Source organism: Papaver somniferum, chromosome 5 (assembly GCF_003573695.1).
Source record: "Papaver somniferum cultivar HN1 chromosome 5, ASM357369v1, whole genome shotgun sequence".
In the NCBI taxonomy this organism is placed as follows: domain Eukaryota; kingdom Viridiplantae; phylum Streptophyta; class Magnoliopsida; order Ranunculales; family Papaveraceae; genus Papaver; species Papaver somniferum.
The window spans coordinates 48,436,694-48,442,693 of record NC_039362.1 but is presented as its reverse complement, the minus strand read 5'-3'; positions in this window follow the sequence as shown (position 1 = coordinate 48,442,693).

Genomic DNA, 6,000 nt, shown 5'->3' with positions numbered 1-6,000 from the left:
CTTTGGGGATTCTTCTTTACCCGAATCAGTAATTTCAGGTTGCACAAGTCGTGTACCACTTTAAAACGTAATCGCATTGACACCATCTCTTAGGTTAAGAGGTTGGGAAGGGAGTTTCTCACTATTTTGTGCATGCAACTGGTAAATCTCCTCGGCCATCGAACCAACTTGTGTTTGCAAGTCCTTGACCGCACCCTGCATTATTTGCATAAAAGATTTCAACAACTCTTCTATATTGGACCCTTGATTTTGAGGTTATTTTTGTTGTGGTCGACCAACTAGTGATTGCAACTCTTTAATTGCATTATCCATTTTCTGCTTATTTAAGTTCGCTAATTTTTGATTTTGCTGTACCGCGGACATTAGAGCCTCCACCAAAGTAACCATCTTTGTCAATTCTGAATTTGGGGCTTGTTGCGGTTGTTGCACTTGTTGTTGGAACTCACTCGGATGGTTGTAAACAGAACTTGTACTTGCAACTTGCTCGTAAGTGTTGGAGTAAATACCATACGGCTCAGTTGAGAATACAGCATTGACATGCTCTACGTTCTCATAAGCTGGGAGTGATGGTTTTATTACCACTGCTGCAATTTGTTGCATCATTTCCATCATATTGCTCATTTGTTGACGTAATTCAATAATCTCGTCAACTTGATTAACTCCCTTGGTAGGTGGTTCTGATCCACAACTTGAAAATTGTTGAGAATTTACTGCCATACTCTCAATCAACTCTCTAGCATGTGTCACCGTCTTGTTCATAAGTGCACCACCACTTGCAGCGTCAATAAGATTCCTGTCACTTGCTTGGAGACATTCATAGAAGTATTAGATAATCATTGCGTTACTAAATTGTTGATAAGGGAAGCTTACTACCAATCTCTTGTACCGTTCCCAACATTCATACAACGATTCCCCCATACTTTGTTTCATCCCACAAATCTCCTTGCGAATTTGAGTCGCTTTCGACGCAGGAAAAAATCTCTCCAAGAAAAGTTTCTTCAACCCATTCCATGTTGTAATACTACTAGGAGGTAAGTAATATAACCAATTTTTATCTGCATCGAGTAAAGAGTAAGGAAAAGCACACAACATTCCTTCATCTGTATTAGCCCCATTAGGTATCATGTTTGTCATCAACCATTGAAACTCCATAAGATGCTTGTTCGGATCTTCCCATACACATCTATGGAACTTTGGTATTTGACTGATCAACCCTGGCTTGATATCAAAAGTGGAAGTTGCTTCAATACACCATTTTTGTTGATCCAACTTCTGAGAAGCTAGCTCCTGGAGTGTAAGATTAGCATCACCCATTGCTTCCCTCAGTTTGTATTTCAGCAAGGTACCTGAAACACAGTTCTCAAAACGAAAATAAAAACAAAATAAGAATAAGAAACCAAAACAAAATAACAACCGCTGCCTCCCCGGAAGCGGCGCCAAAATTTGATCGCTGTCGTATACGTCAAATATAATTTCACTTTCTCACTGAACTAAATTTAAATGAAGTATGTGGTAAGAAAGAGTTCGTTCCCATAGAGAGGCCTTTGTTGTTATAAAATTTCAGTTTCTTAGTAACCAAGGGGATATTTTTGTTTTAGCAAAGCAATAAAAATAATTGAAAGCAATAAAATATGAAAGTAATCAATAACAGGAGGATATTGGCCACAGGATAGTATCATTCACAAACATATATTTTCATCAATGACTAGAATTGGTATTTTAATCTCTCATTTACTAAAAATCCTAGGATACCTTGATCACAAGTATATCCGCTAAGTCCCTGATTTCATCACAACCACATTAAAAGATGTATATGTGAATTCTTTATAGAAAGCAACCTAAATTGTAAACGCACAATTAAGTTTAACTCCCTAAAAGCACTAAGTTCTATGGAATAAGACTAATCAAGGCAATCAAACGTTGAAAAGCACTAATTCGATTTAACCAAGGTTATGATTCATTTGTGACTAGTAGGATATATCACTACAAGCACTACCCACAATTATGCTACTTAGAATCAGGGATAAACAACTTTTTCGTATTGAAAACCCTAATATAGCTTTAGAAATGAATGCAAATCGGATTGATTCTGGACTCAACCAAACAAGCAATTAAATCATATGACAATATAAACCATGAATCATAAACAATAAATTATTGAGACAAAACTAATGTATTGAATCAAATAACATGTTGAAAAATCAACTTTATCCCATAACCAATATTATGTGTTTAGCTACTCACAGCTTTAGAGTTCATCATAATCATTATCGATAATAAAATGATAAAATATGAAAAATAAAATGAAAGCAAACCCTAGTCGTCGCTCTCCAAAGAGCACCAAGTAGAAAATACGTGATAAAACAAAGAAGTAGAAGACTTTTTCCTTTTGTAGACTTTTTCCAACTTCTAAAATTAGGTCCAATCTCCAAAGTCCAAAACAAAGATGTCCACCAAGCCCATATGTGAAAATACCCATGTAAAAAATGTTATCCAAAAGCCGTCGCGGGAAAACTTGTAAAATGGTCGGAAATTGGCCGGAGAAGTCACTGGGAAGTAGCTCAGGTGACCGGCAAAGTCCACCTGGTCACCGGTAAGACAGGTCAACTCAGTCAAAGTCACCGAGTCAGGGTAATGAGTCAGTCTGAACTGAGTCAGAAACGAATCAGCTGTGTTTGAATGGGCTGAGTTGCCAGGACATAGCCTCTGCCATTTTTGCAAAGGCTAAGCCAATGTTGCATCTTCATTGCGCATGAGCATGACTAACTTCTGCTGCTCCACTTGCCTTCAGTTCCCTCATTTCCATTTACAATCCAACAACATCACTCAATGCTCCATTCTGCAACAACACAATCCACAATCACCACTGCAATTCATTATGACCTGCAATCCCAGACCAGCAGCATCTCAGCTTTAACCGCATTGCTTCAACTGTATCAAGATGGTTCCCTTCACAACTGCTTCTTGAACTGCAACTCCACACAACCAGTTACCACCAGTGCCTTCACAACCCATTTCTGCAGGTTTACTAACTAGTCCATTCTCTTCTCCCAGCTAACTGCAACTCTACTTCCATATTTCAGCACCAACACCTGCAACTACAGTACCATCATCTCAATTCTGTGTTCTTCATTTACCAGTCCATTGCAGCATCACCATCCTACCAATTCCATGCACTACAAATGCTATCATTCCCTGTTGTAGTTTCAATCAAGTATCAAATCTCCAGCACCTTGGCTCACCAGTCATCTCGTCTATGAGCTCAATAGCATCAACAATAGCTCCAACTTTACAATATCGGCACAAAGCCAATCCATCAACACAATCATTGTCCATGGTAGCAACAACTACAACTGCAACACACACTACTCTACCTGCACCTTCTTGCAACCTGCAACTGATTAAGATTTTTGATTGTGATTGTAGTAAATAGTGGTAAAAATATTTGTTTCAGACTTGTGAAGGAAATGGAATTTTAGATTTAATAAAATTATATATACAAAAATATTAACAAGATGAAGAGAGTTACTGGCACTCGGGATTCCACCAATTCTCACATTCATTCAGTTTAATATTTAATTCCGGACAATTAAAGCTCATAAAATAACAAACATCGACTCTAAATCTTTGCTAAGGTAGATTTTATAAAGAATTATATGTAAATCACAAGCATGACGCATCAAAAGTACCTACGACTAAGCATGCGACATTAAACGAAATCACAAATAATCAAGAAAAATCATAAATCAATTATAATAGTGCAAATAGTCATAAATAAATTAAATAGAATTACCACATGGGTGAAAAACAGCTTCCTCCGTCGTCCCAGTGATGGGTTCTAGCTCCGCATATTGAAAACACGCTCAAAATTCATTTTTATTGCTCAAAGGGTGTTTACAAGGATGAGAATGGAGATGAAATAATAAAGGGTCATTTTGTTTTTGGTACTCAAGTTTTGTCCAATTTTTGAGTTTGGTCTAACATTTGTCCAGCTTGGTGTTTGGTACCTAGAAAAAATGTTGACTCGGGTTGACTTGGTTAGAATTTGACTTCCGTCTAATAATTATTGTAAAAATTAAATTAATTCTAATTACTACTCTAATTTACTTGTTTACCTTTCACTTTACCAAACACCAAGATGGACAAATGTTAGACCAAACTCAAAACCTGGACAAAACCTGAGTACCAAAAACAAAATAACCCAATAATAAAACAGTGAATGTGCGATCCACAGAAAGCGTCCAAAATAAACGACACAGAAGAAGTGCTATTGTTACTGTAGCTCTAAGACCCACACCTACGACCCACGCCTGTGAGTCTGTTTCACTGTTGATAAACGACTGTCCCTACTAGTCTGTTCTTCGTGTTCTTCATCATCAGCAGCAGCAGAAACAAAGTTTCATCAACTCTTGATTTCTCGCTCCTGAGCTCTCCTATTGACCCCAAACTCTCGACACCCCTTCTAGGACACCCAGGGAACCTATTTATACCCAACAGCGACAAGAAATCACGCTCATTAACTCTCCATGATCCTCCATTACTCGGTGTTAAAAGAAAATATTTTTCGAATATTTTCTTCCCTGAAATGATTCTCCACGCGTAAACAGCTTCTGATGCTCCTTTATTTAGCTTCTACACGCATTTTCAATGACTAAGTGTCATCCAAACACGAGCATCACACATCAAACTTGCTGAAATCCGTGAATATCATTTTCAAACCCGTGTTGCCCTGATTTCTTCCACGTGATTATCCAGCCAAATTCAGTCGAAACAATCACCCATACCAGCTCTGTTATGATATATTACATCTTTCCACAAAGTTTCAGCGATTGAATCGCACAAAATCACGTCCAAATGCAATCGAGAAAATCTGCCATTGAAGAGCAAATATTTTCCCGCCAAATTTTTTTTTTTTGAATTTGTGAAGAAGGTCACCCCTTATCCAGTGGTCGCCCCCTTATCCTTTGCTGGAGTCCGAATAACACATGTCCCTTGGGGTGCCTTTAGTAATTTTTCTGGGGTGTTTCCAACACTTTTTCTGGGTTCCTCCAGTGCATTTCTGGGGTGTCTTTAGTACTCTATCCTAGAGTGTAAAACACCACTTTTCGAGCCAATTTCGCCGCAAGAGCTTATTTTTCCAAAAACATCTACAAAAATATAAAATAACACAATAAGTATTTAATCGAGTCTAACAATACAGAACATTGAGAACAAAATAGACACATAAATGCGTCTATCAAATACCCCCAAACTTATTATTTGCTAGTCCTCGAGCAAAATTTATTTTTGAAAAGTGACCGAGTTAATCTCGGGTGGGTTTATCAGAGGTGTACCCACAAAAAACCATTTACTCCAAAACCTAGCTATCTACGCAGAACCTTGGAAGGCACTAAAGAATCTCCTTGGTTGGCATACAAACATTGACTATAGGAGGAAGTACCCTGATGCGAAATTCCAAAATTCATATATAAGTGACAGAGCTCTACTCAGATAGTTTCACTATGGACATCATAACCGGAGTCAAAACTAATCACATAGATAGATAATGAGATGGATATAGAAAAACATAGATGGTTTTGATGTTTACTAGGTGAACGGTGTTTCCCATATCTGTCTGAAGGCCACTACTAGGATGAACCTATCCTAATGGACTGAGATACCGGTCTGACTAATATCAACACACTGGCATATACAAGGGAACCAGTGATTGACTACATAGAACAATTTTTTTTTTTTTAATTAACGGCATGAATAGATCTTTTGGATCCAAGCGCATGCTTCTTGTCAGCAGATTACATGATAGTTCCCATGGGTCCTGCATTCCACGCTTGCTTAGGCGACGGAGACAGGGAGAACACACACATATTGCTATCCAAGTGTTAATGTTTATTCTGATTGGTCTAATTGGTATGGTTTTTTTTTTTTGTATCTCAATCACTCTATTCCACCCTAGCAGTGGCAACAACTTGAATCGTGGGCCCCACCTACTCTCTTAGAGAA